Below are 12,820 nucleotides of genomic sequence, written 5' to 3'. Positions count from 1 at the left end.
GGGCGAGGCGACCCGGGGAGCGCGTTCAGCCAGTTCCCGCGGGGCTCGGCGGTCACCAACTCTGCCCCGCGCGGCATGCCGCCTGCCTGCCTGCTCTGTCGCCGGCGCGGCGGGCTTCCCTCGACCCCCTGATTCAGACCGAAGCGAGCGGCTGGGGAAGGGGGCTGGCGGCGAAGGGGCCTGCGCCGCCGGGGTGCGGGGTGCCGGGTGTCACCGCGAGCCGAGGCTCCCCGCCGCGCCCCTGCCCTCAGGCCGCTCCCCTCAGTCCCGGGGCGTCGGGCCACGCCGGCTCCCCCCGACGGCCGGCGCTCCGCGCTCCTCCCCGCCAGGGAGCGCCCGCCGCGCGGCGCTGGACGTCCGGGGATCCCTCCCACCCCCCAGCGCTAGTGTTGGCGTCCGCGTCCCGGCGGCCCCTGTCACCGCCGGGTCCCTCCAGCCAGCCCTCCCGGCCGGTGACCCGGGGCGCGCACTGTAAGCGGCCGCTCAGCCCTGGAGGCGGGCCGGCTTCAGTGAAAAGTCGGGAGTCTCGGTGCCGCCTCCCCGAGTTTTGAGCCGTGCTGAGCGGGGGCCCTCGCCATTGTTTGCAGTCGTAATTTGCTGTTGCAGATTTTGGCTGTGGGCGAAAATAGCTCTTCTGAGCAAGCTGCCGTACTGTAGTGAGTGCTTCGGTGTAGTGACGGAGGCCGCGTCTCCCGGGATACCTCTGCCCTCCCCGGCTGGCCGCCCTTGGCGAGGTGAAGCGCCTTGAAGGCGTTCGGACCAGACGGACTTGCAGCTGTTCGCCGCTCTGCCAGGCGCGCCCTCTCCCCCGTGCCCGGGCTGGGCAAGTGTGTGTGTCAGCTCCACGAGTGAGGCGCCGGAGGGCAGGGCAGGCCGGGCTGCTAGTCTGCCTTGCCACCTGCAGGATCGCGAGGCGCACGTGATCAGCAGCCCCAGCAACTGGACGTGCAGTATTTGGGTGTCCGTTTTAATTCCAAGTCGCTATCAGTTGCCCTGCCAATGACACCAGAAACCGGGGCACATTTCCCCGTGTCTCCCGTTTGTTTTCTCGTACATCTGCTCGTTTTTACAGAATGATGTATTTTTGCAGGTTGAATATATTTAGTGCTCTCCTCTCCCACTCATTCCCCCATTCTCTTTGCACTTCTTTCAGAGTTTAGGAGATGGATGTTGTAGCACAGTGGGTCAAGTGGCCGCTTAGGACGCCAGTTTAGATCCCAGGGGGCTCTGCTTCATCAGCTGATGCATGGGGGAGGCAGCGGGTGAAGGCCCTAGTGCTTGGCTCCCTGCCTCCATCGTGGGAGACCCTGATGCAAGTCTGAGCTTCTGCCTTCTGCTCCTGTTCCCCTCAAATGTCACAGGAGGTGGAGATCTGACTCTCTCTCAGTTTTGATCACTCTGCCTTCCAAGCTGATGAAAAATAAATTTTTTTTGTTTCATTAACAACTTTAATGAAAATAACCAGCAACATAATTTAGAAGAAACCAATAAAGACATTTATTTAGTTATCTGCAGTTAGACTTCACAGGGGACTGCGCGTTAACACAGCTAGCTGGAAAAAAGGTCTTTGTGTAATGTACTTTTCATTGGGTGCAGGGCGTGGAGGTGCGGTAGGGTTAATGATGCCAGGGGGCAGAAGAAATTTCAGACAGAAAATGTGGCCAGTCAGGATCCGGGGTCCCAGGTGGGATGATCTGTGTTAGCCAAGAGCCTAGGAATTGTTGAGAGATAGATGACGCAGTGAGCTCATTTATGTGATGTGGCAGTACTCACACAGCTTTCCAAAACTGGCTCCTCATAACCCGTTGGATGGTGGTGATCAAGTTGGGTGTCAGCTACTCAACTGGAAAGGGATGACGCAAACAGGTAACTTGGCTGCAGACGAGCTTCTGCTTGCCCCTGTTGCATTTCCCATCCCCATATTCTGTAGCAAAATGCCCGAAAGTGAAAGGGATGTGTTCCCTTTAAAAGTTTACTGAGGGTCCTGCTGTGGTAGCCTAGCAGCTAAAGTCTTCATCTTCCATGCACCGAGATCTCAAATGGGTGCCAGTTCATGTCTCGGCAGCCCCACTTCCCATCCTGCTTCCTGCCTGTGGCCTTGGAAAGCAGTCAAGAATGGCCCAAAGCGTTGGGTCCCTGCACCTGTGTGGGAGACCTGGAAAAGGTCCTGGCTCCTGGCTTTGGATTGGCGTAGCTCCAGCTGTTGTGGCCACTTGGGGAGTGAATCATTGGATGGAAGATCTTCCTCTGCCTGTCCTCCTCTCTGTATATCTGACTTTCTAATAATAATTTTTGAAAGTCTGTAGATACAGGGAGCATGTGATGCAAAAGGAAATACAAAGAAATAGTAGGGCTTTTTTTTTTTCTTAAATTATTTATTTGCAAAGCAAGGTGGTACACAAAGAGACACAGAGATCTTCCACTTGTTGATTCATTCCCCAAGTGGCTGCAGTGGCTGGGGCTGGGCCAGGCCAAAGCCTGGAGCCAGGGACTCCATCTGGGCTTTCTGCGTGGTTTCTGGAACCCAACCCCTTGGGCCTCTGGCTTGCGTTAGGGGGCATCATTAACAGGGAGCTGGGTTTAAAGCAGAGCAGCCTCAAACCAGCACCCTGGGGTGGAATGCTGGTGTGGCAAGCCATGACTTAGACTGCTGAGCCTCAGTGCTGGGCCCTAGGACAGGATTTAAAAGAAACCCTCTGTGCACACGTTTAGCAAATCAGCTCTGGTAAAACTGCTAATGAGGGGTGCCTGGGAAGAGCTGATTAAACTTTCAGGGATGTAGATTCCTCCAAGGAAGGGGCTGAGACAGTAATACCAAGTTCCTGGTAATTGAATGGTCAGTGCCTTTAATTCTCAACTGATACCCTGGTGAGATAACAGGAGAAACACATCTCTCTCTTGCTGGGTTTATTTAAGCCTTTGAGGCTGGAATAATAATGAGCTAGTGTACTACTTTTAACAGTGCACAAGTCTGTTTTTACAGCCAGGTGGACTAACCTAGATTTCCCTCCCCACCACCCCCCAAGTGAAGATGTAGCTAATGAGTTCTGCGATTGTCTCTAAGCTGACAAGTCTGGATCATTCACATCCTTAGGCTTTGTCTTTGTATAACTCAGAAAAGGTGCTTGTTAACTTTGGCGCCCATAATCTGTCTTTAAAAAAAGAACATACATAATTAGAATCCTATTTTTCCCTGTGCCCTAGATAGTGAAAGCCTATACTTTTTAAGATTGTGAGCAGTCCCCTTCCAATACAGTGGCTGGCTTTTGTTAACCACTCATGGGGTTTATCACTTTTGTTGATTCTTTTTTGGCGTGTTCCCAGATTCCTCTGCTGGCTGCCAGGTGTAGTTGTGCACAGCTGGATGCAGGTCAGAACCACATGATTGGTGTTCTTGGCCACCATGGACAGGGCACACATGAGTGTGATCTGTCTTCTCTAGTGGTTCTGAGTCTCAGGTCGGAGGCTGTATGCGCCGATGCTAGCCTTCCTTACCCCGTATCAGGGGCATCACTTGCCCCTTATTCTTTTGTGCCACCACCAATCGGAGCTGCTGATCTTCATTGAGTGCCTCCCTCTCCTCTGCCTGCCAACAACATCCTTGGGTCTTTGACATTGCTGGGGAATTAGTGCCGGCTTCCCATGTCCCCTCATAGTCCCGCACCTGAGACAAGTACTAACTCCATTTCAGCCCACATGCAGGACCAGATTGTGTTTCCCTAGGAGCGCTCTGATTAGTCAGTGCTCAGCAGGATGGTCTCACACTAGTGATGCTGGCTGCGGGTGTGACCTCTGACCCTGCAATCCCTCCAAGCCTTGCTACACTTCAGGGGCCACTACAGAGGATGAGCTCACTAGTGTCTGAAATGTTGAACTTGATGCCAGGTGCACACAAGGAACTCAGTAGGTAGTGACCTTTTATTATTATTTTGTAAGCTTAGAAATGGGAAGCCTGCTAATTTTGTGAGAAGTGTGGACTTTTCGGGCATTTTGTACTTCCTTCCATGTTGCTTGCACATTGGTTTCTTTTGTGTTTTTTTGTTTGCAAGTGTTTGTAGGCAGACACTGGCACTTTGAAGGCTGGAGGCTTCATTTGTTCAAGTTATCTTTGTTCAACTTATGCGCATCTGCTATCCTCAGAGTTAGTGGTCTCTCTGGAAGCTTAATATCCAGTGAGTGTATCCTGGTTATACTGAAGGGGGCAGAGTTCCAGGCAAAAAGTAAATGATGGTCAAAAGGAGAAATGTCTCCAACATCTGAAATAAAGCCTGGGCTCACGCATGAGTGCCAACTGGAGTAGGTCTTTAAGTTTTTTTTTTTTTTTAAAGATTTATTCATTTTTATTACAGCCAGATATACACAGAGGAGGAGAGACAGAGAGGAAGATCTTCCGTCCGATGATTCACTCCCCAAGTGAGCCGCAACGGGCCGATGCACGCCGATCCGAAGCCGGGAACCTGGAACGTCTTCCGGGTCTCCCACGCGGGTGCAGTGTCCCAATGCATTGGGCCGTCCTCAACTGCTTTCCCAGGCCACAAGCAGGGAGCTGGATGGGAAGTGGAGCTGCCGGGATTAGAACCGGCGCCCATATGGGATCCCGGGGCTTTCAAGGCGAGGACTTTAGCCGCTAGGCCACGCTGCCGGGCCCGGTCTTTAAGTTTTAAAGGGTTTGCAGGCAGGTCTACAGTTGTGCAGTGAGTAATGGCCCTGAGCTGTCAGGGAGAAGAGGATGCCATGGCCCCCCTTGCAGAAGGACTGATCGGGCAACACAGTCATAGGTTAATGACTGCATGCTTACTCCCCAGGCAGGGCAGCAGGCAAGTGCAGATAGACCGTGTGAATTTGTCAACTGGCTCATTTGTGAACGTTGTTGAGAGTGATTTGTATGATTCTGGAGAGTTCATTAAAGCGTCTGTAAAACATGGGGAGTCTCCCCAGCTGGTTTTCTCTTACAGCGAAGCCAGTAGATCCGTGGGGGTGTGTGTTCTGTAAGCCGTGCTTTGCTGTGTACTCGCTGGTTCTTCCTGCGGAGGAGGCGGACTTGCGAGCCGCCAGTGGCATACTGCCTGTGGCATCGATGTGGAGCGGCAGGACCGCTGTCACAAGGCTGGATCCCAAGAAGTGTTTTGCCACAGACCCTCTACCTGTGCTTCTGGGGCTGCTGCAAGGCACTGAAAGCAGCCTCAGCCTCCGTGGACATGGCCCGCCTCCTGACTTGAGGCGCGTCTGCAGACTTGAGCCCTCCTGTTTCTTAGTTGTTGTGTTTTCGGTGGAGGGAGGTGGTGAGAGAAAAGGAAGAGAGGCATGAATCACCGTGCAGTGAATCAGAAGGAGGACTTCTCAGGCCTTGGCAAACGCACCTCGGGGTGTACGGTGTGTGTCTAATTCAGCCGCTTGCGTCCACTGGAGAGAAACGGTGTATTTGTGGATGACTTCAGTGTAAGAAGGCAAAAAGCGCTTTAGGTGAGAAGAACGCAGTAGTAGTCTGATCGTCCATGTGAACTAGCTGCTTCCTCTACCAGGTGACATTACACACTTGAGATGCATTATCTCCTTAATCCTCATGGTGTGCTGCTTACACTTTCGTGGTATGGATGGGAAGGTTAAGGTCCAGCCTGGTTAATGTTTGTCCAAGCTCTTGGCAGCAAGTAGAAAATGATGCTGGGATTTGGACCCAGTCCTAACACCACAGCCGGATGTGTAACCCACTCCCTCTCTGACTCTGTGATGAGTAGCCACATATTGGTAGCCCATATGGGTACTCTGCGCTAGAGGTGTTCAGATTTCTTTTTTTTTAAAAGATTTTATTTATTTTTATTGAAAAATCAGATTTGCAGAGAGAAGGATAGACAGAAAATTCTTCCATCTGCTGGTTCACTCCTGAGGTAGCCGCAAAGGCCAGAACTGAGCTGTTCTGAAACCAGGAGCCAGGAGCTTCTTCCAGGTCTCCCGTGTGGGTGCAGGGTCCCAAAGCTTTGGGCCATCCTCGACTGCTTTCCCAGGCCACAGCAGGGAGCTGGATGGGAAGTGGAGTAGCTGGGACATGAACTGGTGCCGATATGGGATCCCGGTGTGTGCAAGGTGAGGATTTAATGACTTAGTGGCTGTGCTGGGCCCAGGGGTTCAGCTTTCACAAGGCACCTTTCCAAATGGATCACACTAGTTCTTATAGCACACATTTTGCCAGTCTTTTCCATGTAGTTGTATGTCTCAATAAACTTTTGAATGAATGCTACAAATGATAGTTTTTCAACTATTGTGATTTGAAAGGTAGAGTTAGAGGGAGAGACCAAGAGATCTTCCATCCTCACCTTCACTCCCCAAATGGCTGTTCACAGCCAGATTTAGACCAGACTGAAATGGAGGCAGGAACTCCCTCATGGTCTCCCACATGAGTGGCAGGGGCCCAAGTTTGTGGACGAGCTTCTGCCTTTCCAGATGCATTAGCGGGAAGCTGAATTGGGAATGGAGCAGTGAGGACTTGGATCAGTGCTCTGAAGTGGGATGCTGGTGCTGCACCACAGCACTGCCCCCAGTCTGTGATATGTGTGTGTGTGTGTGTGTGTGTGTGTATAACACCCCAGCTATAAGAATTTTACAGGTAGTTTAGGAAATCTTAAAGACTGGTCAATAAGCTCATGACTTAGAGCCCTTGAGGAACTGGAGAGTGTTCGCCTAACACCAGGTCTCCAAAGGCAGAGCTCCATCTTATCTGGGGCTGTGAGAGTTCAGAATGCCTGCAACCTCAAGTCTTCTCAGTGGGCCCCATGAGCAGCCTACTGCTGTCCTGGGACACACAGTCAGTCACTGGATGGTTTCCTGTGAAGTCCCTCATTCCTCAGGTCTCCCCCGCAGCCCATCACACATGTGGGAGGAGCTTGCTCTAGTGGCTAAGAGGGCCAGGTTTGAGTTGGCCGCCTCTGTGGAGTCTCCATAGGTTACCCTGAGACAAGTTACTGAAATTGCCTTTGTGCAAGGACAGTGCCCAGAATTGAGGAGTGGCGTAGGTACAGAAGACGCTGTTTTGTGCCAGCACTGGCCAAGGGCTCCACTGATGCTCAGCTGGGAGGGAGTCGTTGGAGGTGTGGTTGCGGAGACCACAGCTGTGACTTCCGGCCCTTTGTCTGTTCTCCAGGGATCAGATCTTTTCGAGAATTGTTTCCTGAAATGCAACCCATTTAGGTTAGGTCCCCCTTAGGAAGCTGCATGGTAAGTAGCTGGTTGTCACCTTCTATCTGCTTCAGCTTTAAGCTGTTGGAGCAGGCTGCCAACCAACAGCATGACAAAGGGCAGTGGAGAGCAGCTTGGAAGCAGCTCAGTGACCATTCTCGGACTATCTGTGGGGTCATGGCTTTGCTTCTCCTGCCTGAGGCAGAGCATTGGGAAGAAAGACCCAAAGTTGTTACCAAGTTAACTGGAAGGGAGTTGAAGCATTAATTCCAGACATTCCAGGAGTAGGAATATAGGGGTGAGTGTTGTGGTGCAGCTGGGTAAGCCACCCCTCAGAACGTCCATGTCTCATACCGAGCTGTGAAGTTGAAGTCTCACCTCCACTCCCAGCCCAGCTTCCTGCTAATACGCAGGCAAAGGCTCATGTACTCACATCCCTGCCACCCACATGAGAGAACCAGATGAAGTTCCTGGCTTCTGGCTTCAGCTGGCTCCAGCTATTGCAGTCATCTGGGGAGTGAACCAGTGAGTGGAAATTCTCTAGCTCTTTCTCTCTTTTTCTTTCTGACTTTAAAATGAAAACATTTAAAAATGTCTGCCACAATTTTACAGAAAAAAGAACATCAGCCAGACTTTAACCAGTTAATTATGTAATTAATGCAGATTGATTGGGACTAAACTCTATGCTGTTTTGTCCTAAAAGACAATTTCTTAAAATATTTATAAATACAAAGTCAATTATTAAGTTTTAATGGGTTAAGCATATCAGACTAGATAGTATAAGAATCTAAGATTACTTTTGATTATCTTTCGGTTACCATACAATAATTGGTGATAAATTTGAAGGTTTTTGAGGGGCAGGCATTTGGTATGACAGTTGATGACCATATTCCATATTGGCGTGCTTGGGTTCAAGTGCAGGCACGCCGTCTGATTCCAGCTTCTTGATAAAGCACACACCAGGAAGACTACATGATGGCTCAGGTTCCTGGGTCCCTGCCAACACACGAGACCTGGGTCATGTCCTGGCTCTGTTCCAGCTGTTGCAGGCACTTAGGGAGTGAGACAGCAAGGACTCAAATAAGTAAAAAAAAAAAAATTGAATTTTCTAGGGAAAAGGTGTAACTGAATGATTTGGTGTTAGTCTTTCTGAATTCCAGATATTGGAGAGAGGTGGAGAGAGGTAGAGTGAGAAGGGGGTGCCACATCATATCTCAAACTGTATTGCTACACTGAATTATTTGCTGTTTCCAGAAACATCTTTTTCTGGAGTCCCTTTTAGTGTCTGTTTTTTCCATACAGTTTTGTGAAATGGGTTCATCCTTGTCTTGAACCTTTCAGGTAGGCTGTTGGATGGAAGGAGTGCGGCTGTGTAAGCTGTGGTCTGTGTTGTGTGTGCACTTCACCTAGGCCCCCACATCAGCCCGCCTTTGCAACTGTTTGTCCCTGGAAGTCTCATTCACAGCATTTTCCGGCACCAGGTGTTTTCAGTATGCAAGTTGAGTGTCCTTTGCTGGAAGGGAGACTCTGGCGACAGGAGTGTTTGGATTTCATATTTGCAAAAAGTGAATACTTGTATATTCCAGTGTCTTGGAGATAGGACCCATGTCTAAACATGACGTTGATCTGTGTCTCTTACGCTCATAGCAGAGTTATTTTAATAAAAATGGCATGTGTGGTGTGCCTGCATTTTGACTGCAACCCTTCACTTAAAGTCAAATGTGTGACTTCCGCCTTGCACATGGCCTTGAAAGTCCCAGAGTCAAGTGTGGGGGTTAGTGCTTGGAACAAGACTTTTCCGTGAAGACGTGCCACAGGCGCCTCAATGTCCACATGTCACACTTGATTCATTCTCTCAAGCCTCCCCAACTCTCCCGTACTGCTCCAATGTCTGGGATGCTCCTCCACCACCACCTCCACTGTCACAGGCAGCCACTGGCCTCTCCAGTGTCACTCAACCACCTTTGCATTGATGGCGTCCTACTTGACTCATACCTTATCTCTGATGTAGAGGAACGAAGCAGAGAGTTAAGGGTGAGAACTCTGACACCAGACTTGACTGTCCACCCTGCCGAGTGGTGCTAGGATGCCCACTGTGGGCATAGCATCTGTTCTGAAGTTGAGTCACTCCTGGTCCGCCACAGTCTCCCAAACTTCAGTCACTCCTGCACCTCCTACGCACAGCTTCCTTCCACCTGTGCTAGTATTTAATATTGCCAAGACAGTTCACTCCTTAAGACTTGGACTTATTTCTAAAGGACCAGTGTTACTGCAGTGCTAGTTTAAAAAGTGGGCTATTTGGGGGAATGATGAGAGAGCTTTAGAGCCAGAGACTTTCCTGGACCGTATGCGCTGGATTGGATCAGGAGGAAAGGGAGTAGCTTACTTGTTATGATTCTGTGTGCTTACTGCTTTTGTCATATTTGGAATCACTTAGGGGGACACTAGTCTTAATATATCATCCCTCCTCATTTGTTTGTGAAATACTTATTTTTAGGACCATCATCCCCGCTTCATAGATTATGAAAACTCGAGTTACAGGATTGTTTGCCTTTTTGGCCAAGAGGAAATTCAGACCTGATTTCCTGCTGAACCGAGTGAAATTTAATGGATCGTTGTCTTTCCTCTTTTTTTAGCCTACTGGCTTTCTTTTCTAAGACTTATTTATTTATTTGAAAGTCTGAGAGAGAGGAGTGAGATCTTTCATCCGCTGGTTCCCTCCCCAAGTGGACCTGCGTACAGCTCTCCTATGTGGGTGCAGGGGCTGAAGGACTTGGGCCATCTTCTACTACTTTCCCAGGTGCGTTAGCAAGGAACTGGATTGGAAGTGGAATAACCAGGACTCATGGGTTGCTGGCATGGCAGGTGGCAGCTTAACTTTCGTCGCAACATTAGCCCCTGGCTTTCCTCTATTATATTTTTAAAGACTTATTTTAGTTATTTGAAAGTTCAGTTAATGAGAGACAGAGATCTTTCATCTGCCATTTTACTCCCCAAATTCCACATTGACCAAGGCGTGGCCAGGCCAAGGCCAGGGGCCAGGAGCTTCTTCCCGTCTCTCACATGGATGCAGAAGCCCACATCTTTGGGCTCTCCTCTATTGCTTTCCAAGGCCATTGGTAGGGAGCTGGGTTGGAAGTGGAGTAGCTGGAACTCAAACTGGAGCCCATATGAGATACTGGCACCACAGGTAGTGGCTTAACTGGCTATGCCACAGTGCTGGCTTTCTTTCATTATTGTTGATTAATGCTGGCCTGATTTTAAAGTGTGTGTGTTTGAGTGTGTGTTTATACAATAGGTGGTCCTTGGCTTTCAGTGGTGCAAGAGTGTCCCATCGAACTGTTCTGTGATTCACATTCAGTACAATCTTCAACAAATGATGTATAATATTCCACACTTGGATATAAAATTAGTGATGCTTTGTGTCACTTTGCCTGTCCATGGGCTGCTGGATTTGTTTGGAGCACATTTAAGGTAGACTTGGCTCGGCTGTGAGGCTCAGTGAGGTGTATTAACTTTTTTTTTTCCAATGTAGCAGTATTTCGATGTTATGTTGGATTTAGTTGAAAGTCAAAATGAACTTAAGGTGGTGTTGTGGTATGGTAGGTTAAACCACCACCTGGGACACTGGCACCTTCTGTTAGGACATTTGTTTGAGTTTTGGCTTTTCCATTTCTAATCCAGTTCCCTACTAATATGCCTGGGAAAGCAGTGAAAGATGGCCCAAGTGCTTGGGCCTCTGCAGCCATGTGGAGACCCGAACGGGGTTCCAGGCTCCTGGCTTTGGCCTGGCTCAGTCCCAGCTACTGTGGCCGTTAGGGAAGTGACCCAGCGATGGAAGATCTGTCTCTGTCTCTCTCATAATCTGACTTTCAAATAAATAAACCATAAAAGAATAAAATACAGTTAATCTGTCTCACCCACTGACCCCTATCGCTGTGAGGCAGCACTTGAAGAAGAGTGACCGTTGGTTCTCCTGGTGACCCCCTCAGGCTGCCTTGGAGCTGACTTGCTGCTGCCACCACTCAGCATCCTGAGAGCAAAGTAGAGTGGCAGGTAGTCCATTTTCAGAGGAGTTTCTGTTGAGTGTGTGTCGTTTTTGTACAGGTGTTTTCTGTAATCCAGCTTAAATCCTGTGTATCCCAAGTACGATGGATATGGGTACAGAAGCCTGCTGGAAAGACAGTGGGGACACCTGGAGGAGTGTGGGAGTGGGTGCTGCTGGCGCCAGGTCATGCATCATTTATTGCTCCTTAGCTGGGTGAAGACTGAGAGAAACCGAGGCCGTTGAAGCCCTGGGGTTAATCTGTCTAGGTGAAAGAAATGCTTTGGAACAAGATAGAGAGGATGGAAACATCAGCTCTGTGCTTTCCTGAGTTGAAGGCTCCCTGGTTAAATGGTACTTTGAGCTGCAGCCTTTCGCAGAAACTTGGATCTTAGCATTTCTCCCAAAATAGATCATACATCCTAAAATAGATCATAAAATAAATCATACCCATCCTGAACTCTTCATTACTTAGATGTTTACTCCAGGGTATGCAACTGTGGGGGACCAGAATCCCTTTGCACTGGCTTTTTCAAAATGTTGCGATTGGGCCTGGTGTGTTAGCCTAGCAGCTAAAGTCCTCGCCTTGCATATGCCGGGATCTGATATGGGTGCCGGTTCCAATCCTGGCAGCCCCCCTTCCCATCTAGCTCCCTGCTTACAGCCTGGGAAAGCAGTCGAGGATGGCCCAATGCCTTGGGACCCTACACTCAGTGGGAGACCCAGAAGAGGGTCTGGGCTACTGGCTTTGGATCAGCTCAGCTCCGGCCATTGCGGCCACTTAGGGAGTGAATCAACAGATGCAAGATCTTCCTCTCTGTCTCTCCTCCTCTCTGTATATCTGCCTTTCCAATAAAAATAAATCTTAAAAAAAAAAAGATGTTAGGCCCACACATTGGGACAGGTGGCCCCTCTGTTAGAGTGAATCACGAGCTGGCATAGATTTTATCTGGTGATCAGAAGCCCATTCAGCAAAAGCTGTTTAGCCTGTGTATTGGCATCAGACAAAGTGCTCCAAAGCCTGGTTCAGTTGCACTGAGGACTGAGAAACTGCAGTCGCATCGTTGGCTGCTTTGATTCAGCTCCTAAGTGTTGGGTGAAGAGCTGCTGAAAGGGAGCTGATTCGCGGAAGCCTGCCCAGCGCTGCGGAGCGGGGCTTGTCAGTCTCCAGGTGAGGGGGCTCCGAAGAATATCATTGTTTTTGTTGGGCTTTTGTGTTTAATGAAGAGGCAGATCTGTCGGTTGACTGCTCAAATACCAGCAACAGTCTGGGCTGAGGCAGGTCAGAGCCAGGAGCCCGGAGCTCAGTCCATGTGGCAAAAACCTAAGTGCTTGAGCCATCACCTGTTGCCCCCCAGAGCGCACAGGAGCTGGAAGCTCCGAGCTGACGCCAAGGCAGGGCTCGCTCTCAGTCCCTCCGATGCAGGATGTGGGTGTCGTTAGTGGTGTCTTTATCACTGCACTAGACACCAAGCCCAAAGTTTAGTCTTTGGTTCTACCCCGTAAGATGGCATGGTTCAAGCTGTGACAGTTTACGTGTGTGAAACTGGCCATGGACAGAGGTGGGATACATCCTGGATGGCTCAGCTGATTGCCCTCTAATAA

The 12,820-nt window shown here is 49.8% G+C and overlaps 1 protein-coding gene across 2 annotated transcripts in view; it reads left to right on the top strand.

Moving 5' to 3' along the window:
• The window catches only part of TMCC3 (transmembrane and coiled-coil domain family 3), a 273,167-nt gene that overhangs the window by 201,878 nt on the left and 58,469 nt on the right, over positions 1-12,820 (top strand). The window lies entirely within an intron of this gene.

Source organism: Ochotona princeps, chromosome 15 (genome assembly GCF_030435755.1).
Source record: "Ochotona princeps isolate mOchPri1 chromosome 15, mOchPri1.hap1, whole genome shotgun sequence".
Lineage (NCBI taxonomy): Eukaryota > Metazoa > Chordata > Mammalia > Lagomorpha > Ochotonidae > Ochotona > Ochotona princeps.
The sequence above is the reverse complement of the archived record's forward strand: the minus strand, read 5'-3'. Positions and strand labels throughout refer to the sequence as shown.